The following is a 21,184-nucleotide window of genomic DNA, read 5'->3' as shown; positions in this document are numbered from 1 at the left end:
AAGCACGTTTATGTTTTGAGATGTCTCTCTTTTGAGTGTGGCACTTGCTTCAGACTGTATAAAAAGACTAACAACTGTGCAACGTTTGGTTAGAGGTGGAGGAAATCCCTTACATTTCTGTGATTTCAGCATTTATCCTACAGTAATATTCTGAATAGCCATTAGCCATTTTCTAAATGACCCAGGCGTTGGACCTGGGAAGAGGAGAGAAGCCAGTCTTGTTCTCCCCCTGGCCAATGATTAGTTTTGTCAGCAATCAGTTTCACCTGTTCCTCTTCTGAGCATTAAAACCCCTCAGTTTTCAGGAAATCGCTGCATTGTTGTCCTTAAGTGTTGAGACAACTTCCACAACCTCCATTCAGCTAGGAAATCTATTTGTTTTATTCTTCTTGCCATTAAGAGATGTTGTGTCAGGAACAGTTTTTTGCCCATAGGGTGTTAAGGTCGTGTCTAGCATCATTCAAGTCTATTACGTTTGTTTAAGGACCATGTTATCATTAAGAAATCAGAAGTAAAATCAATCAGAAGTAGATAACCAAAAATTAGGTCAAATTCATAAATTTTTTTTGTTTTGTCCGGCCTCTTGTTTTCTAGATACAGACTTGAAACTTGCCAGAGGCATCTCACCCACTGTTCTTATCTTTGTTGAGTGAAGGTGGTGTCAGCTGTTGCTGAGCCGTTACCTATTCACTAAGCATAACAGCCTTACAAATAAGTTGTAATATTTTGGTTGAAAGTTTTGTTTTGTTCAGAATAAATAAAGCTTTGCTGTGATGTACTGTAAGAATGAGAGGATTCACAGCATTTCAACAATCCATTAAAGCTGAAAGAAACACACATTCCAGCTGCACATTTACTGTATATGTTGAGAAATTGGCCCAGTATGAATAAAGAGCAAAAGTAATGGAAAGTAGAAAGATTGATGTGTTTTTTATTGTCTGGAGTAGGACAAGTAAGACCTTCACCATGCTTATTAACAATTTTATTGAAGCAACAAACACAGAAATTCAGGAGGCAGATTGACTAATAAACAATCTCCAGGCAAAGTGAAGAACCTCTAGTGGAAGCAGTCAAAGCTAGGCACCAGAAATCGTTCTGGATATGAGGGAGTGATTGCTGTGTTCAGGCTGATGTCCAGGAACAGTGTCTACAGATGCTAGATGCTTTTTCGTTGCCAATGGCAACCCTAAAGACCGCTCTGACCATGATAGGGTAGCTCTCAAAAGCCACGGATGTCGCTATACCAGAGTATGAATGAATGACCAACAACCTAAAAAGGCAGACACTAATGACAGTGATTAGACCAGGGCACGGGCAAAGAGAAATGACTTCACATCAACAAAAAAGCAGCCAGAAACTAAACCCAAGACAGCCCAGTAGGCTGGGAGACATAGGTCTCCACCATCACATATCCAAATAGTGTGGTAACAATCATATTAAATATACTGTAAGGTCATACACGGTTTAAAGTGATATTCTGACAGCCTGACTAATGCATTTGTCAACTACATAGTTGAGATGGATCCAATATATATTAAACTTGAAAGCACGTCCTGACCAGGCACCGAAATTATTAAGACAAATCAAACGAGTTTAAAAAATAAAAGCATGTTTTCTGAATACAGCCTTAAATCTGAGCCAGTTCAGAGTTGTGTTTATCTGCATGTTGTTCTGCAGGCGTCGAACTGACTCAGGAAATCAGAGTTCAAATACACACACGCACACACACACACGCTTGCAAAGACACATTATAGACACATCAACATGTGCATATGTACAGTTAAGTGAATGAAATATTTTCACTGTTGCTTGAAGAAATAAAGAAATAATGAGTGGCTGTAGATGAGGTTCTGTATGGGACTGGTTAGATGATGATGAATTTTAGGTTTTCTATTTGTTAACTCAGCAGGTTGAAGCTGCAGTACCGCTGGGCTTCAGTAATATTTCATTTCTTCTTTTAGATATCTTTAATCCATACTTATTCCTTTGCGCTTCCCTCCCCTAATATCAGCCCCCTTTGCCATCTCTTCCATTCTCCCTCTGTCTTCATCATTCCTAAGCTCTGTTTTCATAAATTCTTTGATGCTGATATAATATATTGGATTTTCGCTGACTACTCGCTTCCACCTGAGGACTGAGCAAATGTGTGTCCTTAAAATCCTTCAGGAACAACTCAACATACAGTAAAGGTGCCTATGTTGCGGTACAAATGGTACTATATGGCAATAATGCACAATACAGTATAACTGTGGTGGAAATTTGCCATAAACAAGCAGATGAGTTAGATTTATTATAAAAATAAAGGAAAATAAAAATAATGGGGAAAGCAAATCAAAAACATGGATGTTGATCGTGGACATCAACTGACCAAAAAACAGCTGAGGAGATCAGTGCATACACCACGAAGGTGTGATGCAAAGAGCCCACGATCCTCAAGTTGCTTTTGCCTTTTAATCTGTCTGTCTGACTAGAGTGGAATGTCTGTGTAGTCCAATCAGACTGCATGCACCATCTCATCCCTGTCACCCTGTGTGTGGAAATGTTTATATTCTCACACCTGCATCACTGGCGTCTGGCTCAGAAAGAAAGGAGCACTAAGAGAGACACAACTTTCCGGCCTTGGGTTTGGGAGCTAGAGTCCAGAGCCTATCCATTCTATCCATATCCATTGTCAATTGAACAATGTAGGTGAAATGTTGAATACATAAAACAGATGTAAGACAAAACATAAGATATTAATTGCAGAACATAAGTCATAAATCATATAATAACTGCATAGAAAATAGGAAAAAACTATTTTTCTATTACAAAGGCTCACATACTGTACTGTACATACAACTTATTGTGGCCGGATTATACTGTATATCAGTCTGAACAAGGGCTAAAGTTAGGAAGTAGCTATGACTCCTGGCACTGTGTTTTCTGTGGGCTTTGTCAGAGCCTAGAAGGCTGTTGTGTTATGACCCTTGTGTTTTCCATCCTGTCCTTTCTTGTCCTGTCATGCTCCTTTTTGAAGTCACAAACAGAGAAGGGCCGACAGAGTGAGGCAAAGAACAGTGGGTAGGAGGCTGAAGGTGGCAATTTGGCAAAACCAGCAGAGCATTGGAGTGCAATCAAACGACAGCACTGTGAATGTATGTGTGTGATGACAGAGAGAGAGACTCCATTAGTGACCGCCACTGTCAGGTCACCAAAGAGGTGCCTGTCAACAGCAGGGGAAGAGGGGGAAATAATAATAAAACAGAGAGGAAAAGAAAGTAATCGATGAAATGAAAAGAGAAAGAGAGAAGTGGACAGAAGAAAAATAATGACTTATAATGATGGGATTTTTTTCCAATCATTACTGTTTTGTATCAAATAAAAAACTGACATGATCCAACTGTTGTTACAAACACCAAGACCAGACAGGACAGAACCCAAAAGCAGTAAACAGGCGAGGATGGCAGAATACAAAACGATATATTTATTATACTACACAAAACAAAGGGTCACTACAGAGTAGGCAAAAGGTGCATAAACTAAACTGAGGCGCGCTGCGAAGCAGGACCAAACAAACTAGACAGAGGAATAATAAGCAGGACCAAACAAACTAGACAGAGGAATAATACAAAAACCGAAGCCACTACCAAACAAAACTAGGACACAATATGTCGCTGCACTGAGTAGCCAAATAAGAAGTAACAGGGCTGTTCACGATCCAAACTAAACACAAAACCAACCGTCATACAGGAAGCCAGATGCAAACTGAGAGTCCACCATAACACACTGACAACTGGAGGAGTCTCCATCCTCCATTTAAATAGTCCCCCAGTTAATGATGTTCCGGAAGGAAACAGTTACTCAGTGCCGCCCTCTGAGGTTGGGAGGAGACTCACAACAACTGTTTTCTTCAAAGAAAATATTGCTGATTCTTTTAGTGCTAATGTGTGCACAAACCCCTCCCCCCATACATATAATACCAGCCCGTGTATATACAAAGCTCTCCTTAAGAGCTTGTCATGAATGAACATTGGCTCTGCACAGTTGTAATATGTTCACGCCTCTTCGCCAGTTTAACGTCTGTATAGTCCACGCGTGAGTTTGTCTTAAGGATCCATATCAGCCATGTCTGTCAGCACTCGTGCCTCTGCATAAGAAGCCTGATCAGCGGGCCCTCGGCTTCGTCGCCATCTATCCCCCCTCCTTCTGATTCTTCATTCACTCCTGAATGTCTCACTGTGGTGGAAATTTTCCATAAAGAAGCAGATGAGAGAGTTGTCCTTTTGTGCGATTTATTGAAATAATAAAGAAAATAAAAATAATGGGGAAAGCAAATAAAAAGCATGGTCGTGCACATCAACAAACCAAAAACCAGCTGGGGAGATCAGTGCACACACCACAAAGGTGTGATGCAAAGAGCCCACGATCCTTAAGTTGTCTCTGCCTTTTAACCCCTTTCTCTGGCTCTGGTGGAATGTCTCTCTGCAGCAATGGAATTGTTTGTGCCACCTTATCTCGCTGTGAGTGAGAACGTTTGCTTTCTCACTTCTGCATCGTCATGTCTTGTTATCCAAAGGAAGGAACACCGAGCTTCCAAGACAAGATGCATTCGCTTTAACAGCCTTGGGTCTGGGGGGGAGTCAGATAGGAAGGAGCCAGAGTCCGGGTGTAAAAGACAAACATATATCATAAATTATTAGTCAGTCAAATAGAACATCAGATGTTTAGACTTGATGTACGACAGGGTGCAAGAGATTAGTTGTTTGTGTAAGAATGTTCAGTATTGCACCTAACCAGCACATGACGACTGTGTTGGATAAGAAATAGCACAAGGCAAAATTTTTCCATTACACTCTTCCTGTTCACTTGTGCTTTTGTGTTTCTTCTTCTCTCTTTCACTGTCCTTTTCTTCCAAAACCCTTGAGCTACTGTTCTATGTTTGCTAAACAAAGGCCCAGCAGCAGTAGTCGACACCGGCTCCTGTTTTTCTTTTCTGTCGCTCTCTCCTGTTTGCTAAGTAAAGATGATAATATTCCCTTTCTGCTTGCTGTCTCTAGTCTCTATTTCCTTTCTACAACCTCATGTGTTCATATCTTTCCCATCTTCTGTCACAGCAATTTTTTTTATGATGACCATCACTCAATAATCATAATATTGATTTCTCCAGGATGTTATTATATTTATGATGAGAAAAGTTGTACTATGTGATTTCTAAAAAAATTAAATTAGTTCAAAGTCAGCTTGCTCCTAGATAAAAGTTTGCAACTAAGCCACAGACGTCAGCTTCTGTTAGTCAACATGATTTTGAAAAGGTTTGACAGATTCACTATTGGTTTGAATGTTTCCTCATTAAAAAGCAACATTAGTCATTTTGACTCACATTCTTCTTCCTCGTACATTCACAGACATGCTGGAGGTCTCCCAGCATAAGTGGTGGCGTTAGACCCTGTACAGGCCGGATGATCACACAGCCACATACAGTATACAGTACAGAGAGGCAGTCACTCAGTACCTATAAATTAAATGCTTCAGTCAAACTGTGTTTGAATTGTGAGCAAACCCAGCCAGACACAGGACCACAGCATGGAGCCATGTGTAAAACATCTGAAGTAATTATATTATTTTATTATATTATATGGGTGATTTTGGTGCCTGTAGTTTTCAAAGAGCAACATGAACAAACATTGATTATAATCTGAACCACTTGGTAGTTGTGTGATGTTCGACCATGACTGACGTCTCTGTGGTTAAGCACAATACACCTCATTGCCAGGGACACAGCAGTAAATGAAAAGGCACTGCCACAACTGCTGTTGTATGTTGTTGGAGCAGTGAAGGAGTCAAAAAGAGCAGGATGCCTGTGGAGACCGGAAATGAGTTTCCAGTATGTTAGGGCTGAGTTCACAATCTGCGAATGAACAAGGACAGAAAAGAATAGGTCAGCCACTGAGGAGAAACTCAGGTTGAAAATCCCCTAACTGTTGATCCAATGCTCAGCATTAGGGACTATATTTGCCTTTCATACAGCAGTCAAACATTATATTCCGACTGCATCAGTTCACCTCACTGTATTGGCATAATATGAGTGGTCACTGCATTTGCATTCCCTGCAAACTTCAGATTTAGTTCTTTGTTGAGGTGCTCACATTCTTGAGCAAACGTGAACTTTTTTGCACCTACTGTACTATATGTACAATGTTAACATCTTTAACATTGAACTTACATTCTATAGATGGAGAGTGACCTTGAGCAGAAAAATAACATTTCAGTCACACAGCATATTGCACTCAATTAGCAAAGCACAAAACCTTGAAATCAGGCATTTTAGCATGTATGCGGATCCAGCTACAGTGCAAACAGACTGCGATGTGAGTCATGGAGTTGATCTCTCCAGCTCTAGTCAATGTTTGTACTTTCACCAGCTGCACCACAGTTCTTATCCAAGAAGCCTTGTTACTAAGCATATGCCCTCAGTCGGTTTCTCATAGGAATGCATATGTGCTTCCATCATGAATGTTGTACCTTCCTGTCATAATGTCAGGAAGTCAATTAAGAACTTTTTTTATTATTATTTATCTTATTTTTTATTTGCTTACTAAGTTATTTTATGTGGTCCTTCTGCTTGAAGAGCCTTTGTTAGTGGGTGTGTTTTCTTGTGAGTGATGAGATTGTGCACTTTTATTCATTTATACAGTACACATTTGATTTATGTACTGAGTGGGGTGCCCCCTGGTAATCATAAGGTATCATTACAGTTGGCCTTTAGACAACATAGGCTTTCAGTGAACTGTAATACAATGTCAGCATAAACTGCTTCTGGTTGCACACTACTTCAGTGATACAGTACATGTTCAGTGAATGGAATAGGCTTCTAATAGAGTTGAAGACTACAATGAAAAGCGGATGGATGGATGGATGGATGGATGGATGGATGGATGGATGGATGGATGGATGGGAATATATTTGTGATCATGAACTATTGGTTATTATGGTGGATTCACACTCAACAGTAATAAAAGTAAAGACGAACACATTTGCCCAGCACAACAGATGCTTAGCAACTCCACAATAATTTCTGAACAGCCTTAAACCTACAGTATTGCTTGTATTTGTTGCTTTTCTCTGCATTCTTGGTGGTGCCTTTAATGGACAATCAGCACTGAAGATGCGGATAGAAATAATGGGGGGAAATAGAGAATGACTTGCAAAACGTTCCTCTGAGCATGGATATGTTGTGTCCTGCAACCATATGGCTACCACTGTCCTCTAAATGTGCACAAATGCAACGCCTGATTTCAAATTCACCATTATTACCTTTAATGTTGGGGAAGTTTGACAGATGATCTTAAACAAACAAAACAAAACTACAGTACATCTATAATAGATGTTGGAGAATTAATATTTTGGACAGTGTCTGATTTCTAATTCATAAATTGCTTACTTATTTGATTATTCACCAACTTTTATTAAAATATTTACACATTTATGTCTGTGTTAATCAGAATTTCATAGTAGTTTATTTTTCATTTCCCATTATTTAAATTTATTTTACTAAATGTGGCAAATTGTATGATTAGCTTGACCACACATTGTACGTTTTGTATAGTACTGTGCTACAACAGTACGAAAAGGAGGATGAATTACAGTATTAAAGACTGACTCAGACTGATTGAATGGGACACAACCATTCTAAGCCATGAATAAGGATTTTAATGGGCTAAACATCTTGAAAATCACTCCAATAATTCATTTTGATGCCTAACTCAGACATCTTTCTACTAGTAGCCTGAATTTGCCAATAAGTCTTTTAATAGAATGCATTCTGGTACAAAACTAGAGTACACCTTGTGCTGCAACATAATTTAATGGTGCAGTTTAGTCCAAAAATACTGGACTGCCAGTTTGGCATGTGTTGGCATCGTAGGGAAGACGGACTCCAGTGGTGAAAGGAATGGAAGAGCCGCCTTTGTAGCGTCTGGGATTCGCAGCCAAGTCATTTGACAGTTGCAGTGTTTAAAAAATGGCATGGGGAGTGGGTGTCTGAAATGCCCTCCACAGCGGGGAGCTGTTGAAACAATTACTATAAATGTACAGCAGGAGCACTTTCCTCTCCATACGAGATTTTATAACTTTGCCAATGAAGTTTCAATTGAGCCAACTAATTTGTCTGGCAAATTAGCTTTAGCATGTCTCGCAGCATGATTCAACGCTTACAACAATTGGAGTCAAATTGTTTCTTTGCTTTTTCGCGTCTGGCGTTGTGATGAATGGCTCGTCTGAAAATAGGGAAGTGCTGTTTTAGCTATCAAATTAAATGGTTTTTAATCAGTTGGTGTTTTAATGGTAGCTCAGTGCGGCTTCAGTTGTGCTCAACATAGACAGTACAACAAAACAAATGCAGTAGCTTTGTAATTGAAAGTGCTGTGATACCTCAGTTAAATAGTGGCATTATGATGGTGTTTTTTTCATTTGTTCACTTGCTCAGTTTGATTGTCTTTTTTTTCCAGAGGCTCTTTGGAATTGGTTTGTTACTGTTATGGGCGTACGTGAAAAACTTGTTGGTGATTCTGTAGTTGTGAATTATTGTATGTGTCTATTTGTATAAATAACCAAATAAAAGTTTGGATCACATTTGCAACATTACTACAGTTAATATTACTACAGTTGCTTTCAATCACATTTATTGAGAATTTTGAAAAACTATCATTTAACTTGTGTTTTCAAGGCTGGTTTAAATAATTAACTATAGAGCGTTTTTCTTGACTGTATGACTGTATAGATATCTCGATTTGTTTGACTCAGTTGTATGTGTTTTTGTACAGTAACACTATCACTCAGAGAGCCTCGGCTGTGTTCTTCTGAATAATGAGCCGTACAACTAACATTTGCTGGGTAACACATGTAGTTATACATATATATGAAAATAAATATCCTAAATATACCTATTATAAGCATGACAGCCTTGTGAAATATTTGATAGTATGAGGAAAGAAATAAAAGACTAAGTATCTAAGTAGCAAGTGACAAATTCATTCTTTTTGGGTCAAAGAAAAGAGAAATGGTTGATAATGCTGTAATTAATGGATCATATCCTTGTCACCTATAAGAACTAGACAATCAGAAGAAAAGGAATCAATGTGTTCTTTTTTTCTCTGTTTGATTTAGAGCACATTTTGATTTCCCATCCATGTAAACATGGGTAAGTTCATGGTCACACTGAGGGCTCTAGTGTTAAATTAATACCTCTTCATGCACGACGGATAATCTCACAAATAAAAAAAAGTTGCAAAATAGATCCCATTTTGTAGGTTAGAGACTCCTGGGAAGGAATAGAAAGAAGTGTGGGGTGGTACAATAAGTTAGGCCATCACTTAAATAAATACACTGTCATAACTCAGATGCATAAAAACCTTCCCTTATTCACGATACTCATACAGTACATATCAATGGCATTCAGTTGGCATTCACTCAGAAATTATTTCAAACTTCTTTTTTGTACACATACACACTATTGCTGTGGTTGTTTGATACACACTACTACTACAAAAATTAAAGGCAGTTTCTGTAAAGTTTTTTCTTAATTTCCTTGTTTTAACATTGTGCACAAATACTAAAGATGTTCAAACTATGAACAGACCGGATTGGAATTAGGTTAAACAAGCCAGAAAATGGTTTAATATTTTTATTACAGATTTGCACACACTTGACATTCTCCTAAAGACACTGAGTGTCTGTTAGCTTTTCCTTTATTCTCCAGTCCAACTCCTTCTAAAAAATGTATACTTGATTCAGATCAGTTAATTGGGAAAACAAACTTTCAAGTACAGTATTTACTCCTAAATGTCATGAGCAGTTGTCATTAATTTGCCATTTTTTTAAATTTGTTAAATCACTGTTGTCTGATACTTAATAAGAAAATAGTTGTCCTAAAAGTTTAAAAAAGCTAAATGATGTAAATCTAATTTGCATAATTACTCATTGTGAAGTCATCAAATTTAGCAAGAAAATTTCTAAGAAATGTCACTCAGTAACTAATAAAAAATGGAACATTGTTTATGACCTCCAACAAAAAATTAAGATTTTCAAAGAAGGCTATATGCTGATGATGCATTACTGTTTCTACTAAACCCACAAATTCATAATGAATACAATTTAGACTATACTGTAGACCAAATTAAACAGTTCAGTCTGGACTACAGTATTGACTACTACAATGCTACAGGTGTATCATTCACATACATCAAACACAGCTATATACATAAAAACAATTCCCTAGGCGCTTGAGGGTCCTGTGCAGTATCATAGCTGTTCCTAGGACTGCACTCTTCGGGACAGAGATCATAGATGTTGTTCCTGGGATTTGCTGGAGCCACTCACCCAATTTGTGAGTTCCAGCCCCCAGTGTTCCTATCACCACAGGTTCCACTTGTGCCCTCACCCATCACATCTTCTCTGTCTCTTCTTTCAACTCTTGGTACTTATCGACCTTCTCGTGCTCCTTCTTCCTGATGTTGCTATCACCTGGGATTGCTACATCTATCACTACAGCCTTGTTTTCTCGTTTGTCCACTACTACTATGTCGTGTTGGTTGGCCATTACCAGTTTGTCAGTCTGTATCTGGAAGTCCCACAAGATCTTAGCTCTGTCATTCTCAACCACCTTTGGGGGTGTGTCCCATTTAGACTTTGGGACTTCCAGTCTGTACTCAGCACAGATGTTCCTGTACACTACACGGGCCGCTTGGTTATGGCGTTCCATGTATGCCATAACTGCTAGCATCTTGTATCCCGCTGTTATGTGCTGGATTGTTTCAGGGGCATCTTTGCACAGCCTGTACCTGGAGCCCTGCCTGGTATAGTAGATCCCAGCCTCTATTGATCGAGTTCTCAGAGCCTGCTCCTGTTTTACTAGGATTAATGCATGCGTGCTGTCTTTCAGTCCAATTTTGTCCAAACGCTGGTAGGATTTGTCGGTACATACCGTGCAGGGGTTTGTCCTTCCATGAGGGTTCTTCCTCCTCCTCCCCCTCTTCCGATGAGTTACACGATATAGAAGAGTACAAGGCTGCCTGTGAGCCAGGACATCCGGCAGAGCGTCCTGCAACCGACAGCTAACAGCCTGATGCATCGTGTCTCTGCGCCGATAGAAGCCAGTTTTTCTTGGATGAATTGCAGATTCTACTGCTGAGTGTGTGTATTTGTTGTGATCGGTTTTGGGTTACTGGGAAACTGGAAACTACTGTAGCTTCTGAAACTAGCGTCTGGGTGCCTACTTGGCATTGACCGATATCTAGCTTCCGACCTACCAATATCGTCTTTGATATTACAGTACCTACCTTTTGTAGGTAATATCGGCCTGCCATGTATCGTCACAGAGACTCAACATTTGTCTGTTAGATTCAGTTGTGCTTCTTTCAGCGCAGAGACATGATGCATTTGGCTCTCAGCTCTCCGCCCCCTCTCAGTCTGACTGTTGCTGGGGCCTGTACAGAGGAAACCAGGAAGCACTAGTTGTACAGTAGTTGTCGAGCCCACAGCAAACCATCTACCAAGATATCTTACTGGAGGAATAAATGATAACTTCTCTGCATAGAAATTATGGAGTAGTCTGAGTGTTCCTTCATTCTTAAATATTACCCAAGGTTGTTTTGGTCAACCCCCAATGAAGTCATGGCTTTCCTGTAGTGAATCTAGGCAGTTCTTAGGTTAGTTAGTATGCCTGGTCCTGCAGTCTCAGGTGCCTGCTTTGTCTACCAGTAGCTGGTGTTTTGCTTCCCCGGTGTCAGTACCAATTTCTTTCTGGACACTGCTCATGTATAAATCCATATTCCTGCTCATCTTGGCTGCTATAATTCCTGACAGGAGTTTCCATGTTGTGCAGAGCCAGTTACTGGACGGTAGTTAGATGGGATCGCTCCATTCTGGGGATGCTTGAGGACTGTTCGGCCTTTTGATTAACATACAGGGTGAGTTTCATCTTTTATTCATTTTTGCTGCCAGGTGCTCATGGAGTGAGTTTAGCTTCTTCGTGGATCATGTCAGGGCCTGGTGCTGTCCAGTTCTTTATACCTGAGACCTTCTCTTGGATGACTGTCGTTGTGATGGTTACTGGATCTTGTTCAGGAAGGTTGCTGTAGTCTGCTCTCAAGTCCACCAGCCACTTAGTATTGCTGTTATGTGATGCCTTCTTCTCCCATATGACTTTCCTGTATTCTCCGGTAGTCTCCAGCCTTGGTGGGTCTGCTCTCACATTATTTCTATATTATGTTAGTACACCTTGGATGGCTCAGTGGGGAACATCCTGTTTATTCTCCTGGTTTCAGCTTCTCTGGTGTATCTCTTCAGCCGGGTAGCTAGGGCTGTGAGCATTTGCTTGGCAGTCTCCAAGGTCTCAGGTAAGATCTCTTAGCCAAGTACCTCAAAGATCACAGTTGCTGTTCTGTATACTGTATCAGCTGATTGGTCTCAGTGATAGTCATATTGGTATTGTTTGTAGTGCTGTATTCACATCTTCTAGCAGACTTTCAAAAGGTGCCCTGATTTATTCCTGGTAACCGACCTTGGGGGTTCCATGTGTAGGAGCATGGGTTGCAATGCTTCCTCAGAAGATGGGTCAAATACAAAGGTCAAACTTCCCCATTGCAAAGTGCCCCATCATTTTTAATCAGGAGGAGTTACTGTTCCTATAACTGTAGCCTTTGCGTCGCTAAGGGCGCTCCCGTGTTTTAGGGTTGTTAACATAGTAGTGTTTAGTTTTCCTGCATAGCAGCAATTTTTAGTTCTCACATTGGTGTTTGAACTTTAGTCCTGCATTGCAGTGAGTTTATGTTTGTAATTAATAAATCACTTTATTTCCCTCTTTCCCTTCCCCTGCGACCTGGTCAGCGGATGCGGCCAGGTGCGCATTAAGGTTCAGTATAGAACGTTTTAGATTACAGAGTGTTTTAGGTAGCGCGACATGGTCGCAGTTATGTGCAGTGTGCACATAGGCCGTAGCGCCGAAGTTCCCCGCTCTGTGAGAGCTATAGCTCCCCGCTCAGAGCGGGCGTTAACTCAGTCCCCTGCCTCCACTGCATCTCCCCTCCTGTCCTCTGTTCCTGGTCAAGCCCCGCAGGTTCGAAATTGACATGGAAATTTGTAACACTGTAGCAGTAAATGTGGACCCAGCAGTTGGCACCATCTCTACATACCTAAAGAATGCATCATAACTCATTTTGTTTTATGCCTTATATTTAAGGCATGTTGTCCAAACAATTAATTGTTAAAAAATAAACAAGCTGAAAGTATTTATTTTAAAATCATCCTTAATAGAAATAGGGTAGAAAACCAGTCAGTGTCATTAGGTTTAGGAGTTCAGTTAAATAAAAATGAAAAAAAATAATGTTTGAGTGAGAGAAAGAGTAGTGAATGAATACAAAACAAGCTAAATAGTATAAAAAAGAAAGAAAGAAGAACCCACAAATCCTGATATATTGCCAACACATAGTGAACTCCATTAATTACATTTGCAGGGCTTTTAAATAAATTAGGTCTTAATTCTACCTCAATTACACTCCACTTTCTCCCTAGTTGCATGCTTAATTGGCACTTATCAGAAAGTGGGCTAAATGAAAGAATTACATGCTGTGTAGTTGAAGACAAAAACAGACTAATATTTACTGTAGATGTACAGTACCTGTAAATCTCTGCTATGACATAATTTTGCATTATTTTCCTGAGGAGACAGAAGCTCAACCGCTTCACCTGTGAAAGCACAACAGAATTATACATTTTAAAAATACCCTCATGTCTCAGGAACACTTTAATGTCCTTCACACTTGAGAAATATTATGCATTATACAAATTACAAACATTCATGCATTTTCAAAACCGTACTTAATTCCAGAATTTTTATGATGTTTTATTATTTTTAGTTTAAAAACTGGGATGAGTGTTTTATATGCAGGCAGAATCATGGCTTTCGTGGCCAGTTAACCATTTCCCCTTTTAAAACAGCAGGGGCTGAAAAGATGTCTTCCTTCATCTGCTTTTCTGTGTTTAATCATGTTTTTATCTAATTAAAGTTCTAGGTGGCTTTATATTTTTATATCTATTTTATATTTCATTGTTACCTAACCCTGCGTCTATCTAGGGAGGCTGCTTCACGTGCGTGCGCATGAACATTATCCTGCATGACAGCCAGTGGGCTGCTATGGTACATTCACAGAAACACACTGCATGAGCACTGCTGGCACATGAAGGGATGCGTTGAAAAAAGTGTGATTATAAAAGCTGTCTCCCAAAGATAATTATGGTAAAAATAGGGAAAAGCAGATAAATTCTGAACTCTGACTATCAATATGAACAGGTTTATCCCCATGAACAACCTTAATTATTCTTCTGCACAGTCAAGGTAACATGAAATCTTTGGTTCTCAATAAGTGATTAAAATAATGTAACAATAATGTAAACTGATTTGGCCACGTTTTATGGAGTTGCAGTTCTTCGCAGCTTGAGTGCGTTCAACTAACATTTTGTTGAACGCATGGAGGATGTTATAGTCCTTGTCAATATCCATGCGTATTATAGAGCATGAATCTGCTGTTTATAAAAAGCATGCAGCAAAAAAGAAGCACTCAACATGCATTTTGCAACAAGCGAATGGCCATTGTTAGAGGACAAGAGGTTAACAGGAGTTTATTTTTCTAGATATTAATGTCAACAAACTTTCTTATTAGTTGACTTGTTAGACTAGTTAAAAGTACCATTAATGAGGTTAGTTAAAGTGTTTTTCATTTTGTATGGATATTTTCATGCTCTAAAATGCAGGTCACTGTTGTAGATGACAAATCCATATCTAATATCTTATTGTAACATGAAATATTTTTAGTATTCTTGAGGCTCAGCTCTGTTTGATGGACATTTGTTAGTGTGCGGTCAACCAAGACTTTTTTAGTTTACCTTAAATACAGCAGCCAAGTGACAGGACAGAGTAAGGTGTCAGAAGGAGAGCAGGAACACACAAGTAATGATATCAAAATTGCCATCAAGCACACACATCCCTTGCTTCTTGTAATAGATAATGCACAAAGTGCACAGGATAATTGCTCTCCAGGATCTCTGGCGCCTTTCGCTGGGCAGATGTGTGTGCATGTGCATTCTGGTGTATTATGGCACATTGATGGTCATTAAAATTAATGATGAAGGGCTGATGTCACCAAGTGTGTGTGTGTGTTCTAGCTACAGAATGATTATAATCAATCAGACATACACTTACAGTATGTGTGTTTTGTATGTTTTCACCTTAAGATTTGTTTCATTTTTATAGGTAGAGAAGAGCAGAAACCACTGAGTGACCTGAGCTACTATACCTGAATGATACACAAAAGTATGAGAGGAGTAATATATGTACAGTAATAGTTTATATGGCTCATGCCTCAAGCGGTAAGTTGTAGGGAAGAAAGAATATTTAATTAAACTGGGTAACGCAAAGCTCTGCTAAATCTGAATGAATCAGCAACTTACAAATGGTTTGAAATTTCATTTTTCATCAAAATGACATAAATTGTTGTTTTGAAGGTTGATTTTTAGACTGCACCACCACCAACACAATGGAAAACAGAATTTCTTGAACAAAAATACAAGCTAAAAACTACATCGATACAAAAGTCTAAATCAAACATTGTGAGTCTGAGTAATTGTTATTTTGAGGCACAAAAACCCATCATGCATCACAAAGCTGATGTGGTTCAATCTGTTTTATTTAATAACGACCAGGCATTGATCAATACAATTATACATTTCTCAGGATGTAAATCTAAAAGTAAACGTTCCAAGATACAGAGTGTGCAGAAATACTGTTCATACCTGTGTTACTGTGCATGTGAAGTTAGGCCAGAAGATATCAGGGCCAAAAGGGAAACATGTTACTAAACTATAGTAAATTGTTTTGGGATTGATGCTATGTATCTTTTGCATGTTATCTGGTATTAATTCAGGCTCTCATTAATTCCTTGGTTGTTTTTTTTACTAGTTAGTGTACAGTAGCTGCTTAAACTGCAGCAGTTTTTCATCCAGTCGTATCAGATCCAGCACAAACTTGTGCTGCAGCCCAAAGGAGAATGACTGAATGTTTGTCTGCTTGGTTAAAACACTGTTTATGTGCATTTTTATTTATCTGTTCATTTCATGCTCACGTCTACAAATGGGACAAACTTCCATTGGCCTCTGTCTTTACTGTAGCAACACATACAGATTCACTGTGCTAGGACCCTGTACTTTCCCTTTTCCTTTCCTATGCTTCACAGGTTTACTGATGGAAATGCACAGAATGCACATGCACATACAGGGCCTACGACAAGGCAGGAAAACATCTCTCCTACTGATTTCTGAAACACTTGACTTAACCTCAGGGACGTGCTGCTCCACTGAACACACACACACAACCACATACACACATGCACCTCACTTAACCTTAGAGAGTTGATCCTTGCTAAAACCTACTGAAATATGAAAGACCTGGAAGGAGGAGGAGGCTGGATGTACAACGTAGACACAAAGTGGGGGAAGAGAGAAGGATGGAGATGCAGAATGAGTACGTGAATATTAGATGTGAAGGGAAGAGGTCATAAAAAGTTCTAGAATGTGTTGCATCAATGCCACTACATGATGGGAGAACAGGCTCTGTGCCGCTGGAGAGGCTGAAACATCAGGCTTTAAAGTAAACAACTGACACACACACACACACACACACACACACACACACACACACACACACACACACACACAGAACAAAGTAGAATATGAATAGATAAATATTAATGTAAATCATTAGCGATGTTGGGTTCTAAGAAAAAAAAAGGAATGACAGGAGGGTGTGACAGGATCAGGTGGGGAGGTGTTATTTTTCCCACTGTGCACGCACTCTTATTTCAATCAAGTGTCACAGATCAACATGGTGAAGGACCCACACGCACAGCTTGCATGGACTTAGGTTTGTGAAGGTTTAATCAGGCTTATGGTCAGGCAGGCAAAAGTCAGTACACAGATCAGCACAGTGATAATGGCAACGACACAGACAGGAGTGAGCAAAGGCAGTCAAGATCCAGGCTGGGTTTCATACACAAGGCAGAGTCCAAAGAAACCGACTGGGAGCAGGCAGGACACGGTCAAAACAAGAAACAGGGTCGATACACAAAAGGACTTACGTGGCTGAATGCTAGAGAGTAGACACGCAAACATGAACTAACAATCTGGCAAAGCAAGGGGGTAAGTGCAGGAGTATAAGTAACCAACTAATTACTACTAACTAAATGGAATGCAGGTGATGAAAACACGACTGGCTGAACAGGCTAAAACAGAACAAAACCGGATATGATACCAAAATAATACTTACTTGGTAAGTAAACAAGAACTAAGGCAGACAGGAAACAAGACAGGAAATACTAAAATAAGACTGGAAACTAAGCACAACACATAAACAAAATGCTGGATCTATGACATGAAGCCATGCTGAGTAAAGGTAAATTTGCTGAGTTTGAAGAATATTTTTAGTGTTGAAACTTTACGTATATCTTCTTAATCATTGTTACTTACTCAAGAAGATCTGATTCTACAGTAGATATAATAAAGTGATACTCAGATGTTGACGTTGATGAGAACTCAACAGACCCAATGTCCCAGTGGCATTGAAACTAATCAGTCTATCCCTTAGTCCGGGGGTCAGCAAGAGTGCGCTTATTTTGAAAAAAACATTGTGTGAAATGATAGTTTGTTATTTAATTTAAATTCCTTTAATTTTGTTCTTTAATTTTTTTTGGTGTTACAGTTATCTTTTTGGGGTTTGAGGCGGCTGAATAAAACCTTTTTACTTTGTCTACTGCTTAATACACTACAGTACAGTGTACAGCAGAGAAACCTTACAAGGTGAGGCAGGTCTCTGCCTCGCCCTGAAGGGGGCGAATTTGAGCCGACAGGTGTTGTTCGCTACAGGGAATTGCAGCCCTGCAGTAAAACCACAAATGATTTTCACAAAAATACCTGGATGACAACAAGTTAAGCTTCTAACGAGTCAAAATTTGTCAAAACTGAAAATTTACATATCTATGTTCTTTTGTTTAGAGTGTAAATTGTGAGGAACACAGGGAGGCTACATATCAAATTTGCCTCTTGATGCTATAAAAGAAATGTTTTTTCTAGACCAAATGTTCCAGTGGGTGAGAGAGGAATGGTGATAAGATTTGAAATGTGGCCAGCAGTCAAGTCTGTGAAGCTATAGTTTATAGATTAAATGAATGAGGTAAAAAAAAAAAAACTGAGTAATCTTTAATACAACCCAGAATCAGGTGGTCATGTGTTTATGGTGCTGACGCAGACAAGTTGGTAAGACAGATTTTTTCCTGTGCTGACAGTGAATGTCTCAGTGAAATTACTTACTATATATAAGGAAGGCAAAAAATTCTATACTGTGCATAGTTACAGCACCATACAGTATGTACCATAAATAGCTTTTAAATCAATCATTAAATTCTACAAAAACCTTTATTATAGTAATCACAAATTAGCCAATAAATGCAATCTAAAAATGATAAGCAACTTAATTACAAGTGTGTTGAACCTGTATTTATGCCTAATGCCAATGAGTTCTTCTTGTTCTTCTTGCCTCTTTCACAAAACAGAACTTTCTTTTAAGGTTTCCCATAATTGTCCAATAATTAGTGGGAGAGCTGAACAGCTCTCACACTATTGATATCTTCGGTCTTTGTTATTCTGCTACTTCTTATTATTTCACCCGTTTTTCGGTCGCTTTCATCGTCTCAACGCTTCATCGTAGAATCGTCGTTCAACTTTCTAAACGTGTGTCGTCTTTAGGAGATGGGGGCTATTACTTTTCACGTTTTCAGCTTTTCAACTTTTAACGTTATTCAACTTTTTCCGTCGTTTTTTTTTATAATGGTCGTCTATGGGAATCATCGTTCAACTTTGTGTCAACTTTCCTCTTTTCATCAGCGTCTATCATCGTCATACTGTGGCGTAGAAACGTCATTTCAACTTCAGAAGCGTCTATCATCTTTCGAATTTATCAGTGTAAATCAGCGTCTTCGTATCTTCTATACTTTTCGACTTGTGAGCGTTTAAATATCGTGTGGCTTTTGTTAAATTTTCAGCTTTTCCATTAGTGTGTATTGGCTCTGCTAGAGTGCGTGATGTCACAGCTACAGTGAGAAGGTGCGCTTTTTTAAGACAGAACTTCTGTCTTTAACTTGTCACTACAGCCACAATTTTTACTCTATCAACGTAATTACTTCACTAAATCGTAGTCATACTTGTCTTCTTTCTAATGATGTGTCTGGATATACCCTCAGACCTATACTTTAGTCGCTATCAACCTCAAAGCGCAGAGAAATCCTGAAATTCTCCCATAGACTCTAATGATAATTTTTCGCAGACGTCTGGGGAGAAAAACAGAGGAGACATATTTTGAAATTGCCACTGTGGCTACAAGCTTTTGTCCTTAAACATAAAATTCACACCATTTGCTCATTGAAGCCTTGGGACTCGTAAAATGAAATAATTTTTGTGATAACTATTATGCTTTAGCTGGAACGAGCCTGTTTATACAGGGTGAAACTCTGCTTTTACAGAGCAGAGTGAGCCTGATTTTCCCGCCTTTCGTCTCCATGGCGACGGCGCAGCTGCAGATTTGACTGACAGGTCAAACTGCTGATGCTCAGTGTACAGAGCAGTTCCATGCTTGTTACTGATTAGTCAACTACACTATTGGATTGTGTAGTAATTAAGCACACACTTCCTCTAAATCCTTTCAAAATAAAAGCACCAAGCCAAATAATTAGCTTTAAAAGCAGTATTTCTGCTTTTAGTAGGGTAATTATGACTATTTAAAGATAGATTAACAGTTTAGTAATTACCCACACATGCTTCCTCTACATCATTTCAAAATAAAAGCACCAATGCCAATTATTAGCTTTAACTGCACTGTTTTTGCCTTTGAATGGGTAATTATGATTATTTAAAGACTAATTGACAGCTACGCTATTACCCCCACACATTTCCTCTAAATCCTTTCAAAATAAAAGCACCAATTACAATTTATTACCTTTAATGGCAAGATTGATTAGAAAATTTCTGGTTCTGAATACTTACCAATCGTTAATGAGACTACTTTAGAGTTCAGTAAATGACCACTCACACTTATTAGGGTGCTTTTATTCTGAAAGGGCTTAATCTAAATCTTTTGCTTTAATAGGGCTATTCTTGCTATTGAATGATAAATTATGACTATCTAATGACTATTTTATAGTTTAGTAATAACTCACACACAACCTCTAAATCCCTTCAAAATAAAAGCACCAATGTAATTTATTACCCTAAATGGCAAGATATTTGATTCTGACTGGTAAATTTTTAATAGTTATTAAACTATTACATAGTTAGGTAATTATTTGCAAATACTTTCTTCAAATCAAAAAGCTAGTCAGCTTATTTATGATTGTCAACAATGCACCTTGGTCAACTTTTTAATCTTTGACATCTTTTAACCTTGGTCAACTTTTGAATCATTGTCATCTCTTTAATATTGTCATAGTATGACCTTGGTCATCTTTTTAATCATCATCTTTTTATTCGCCATCTTTTGTCATCGTTTTAATCTTTGTCAACGTTTTCTCGTTTTCATCGTTTTGCCGTAGTCAACTTTTGGACGTAGTCAACTTTGTGACATCAGCAGCTTAATCAGCGTTTGTCATCGTTGCGGCAGCAGATCAGCTCTACCACGTAATTTCTCGAGAAATTACTTTTTCTAGTTGCTTATGTTTTTGCAGGTATTTCACATAACCATTAACTGAAGACATGCAAACTAAATGTAATTAAATTAAATAAAGTTTAGGTTTTAGGCATGATTAGTTTTTAGAGTGTATACTGATCAACCTGTTTCATTGATTTGAGCACTGATTTTAAGAAAAGGTTATCTGATGTTTTTGTGTACAGTATATGTTTCAGCATATTTGCATTATGTTTATTTAAAAAAAATCATTTGAAATCTCATTTTTCATATATATAATACTTAAAAATTGTAAATGTTTTATTAGGGGCAAGAATAATTTTTTGAGTGTACTCTCTGTTACCCAAGTGTGTTTAAAAAGGCTGTTTCTCAAATAATCTAATCTAATCTAATCTATACTGTACCATACTTTGCTTGTGTGTGTGT

Source organism: Betta splendens, chromosome 1, assembly GCF_900634795.4.
Source record: "Betta splendens chromosome 1, fBetSpl5.4, whole genome shotgun sequence".
Classification (NCBI taxonomy): Eukaryota; Metazoa; Chordata; class Actinopteri; order Anabantiformes; family Osphronemidae; genus Betta; species Betta splendens.
This window is presented reverse-complemented; position numbering follows the sequence as displayed.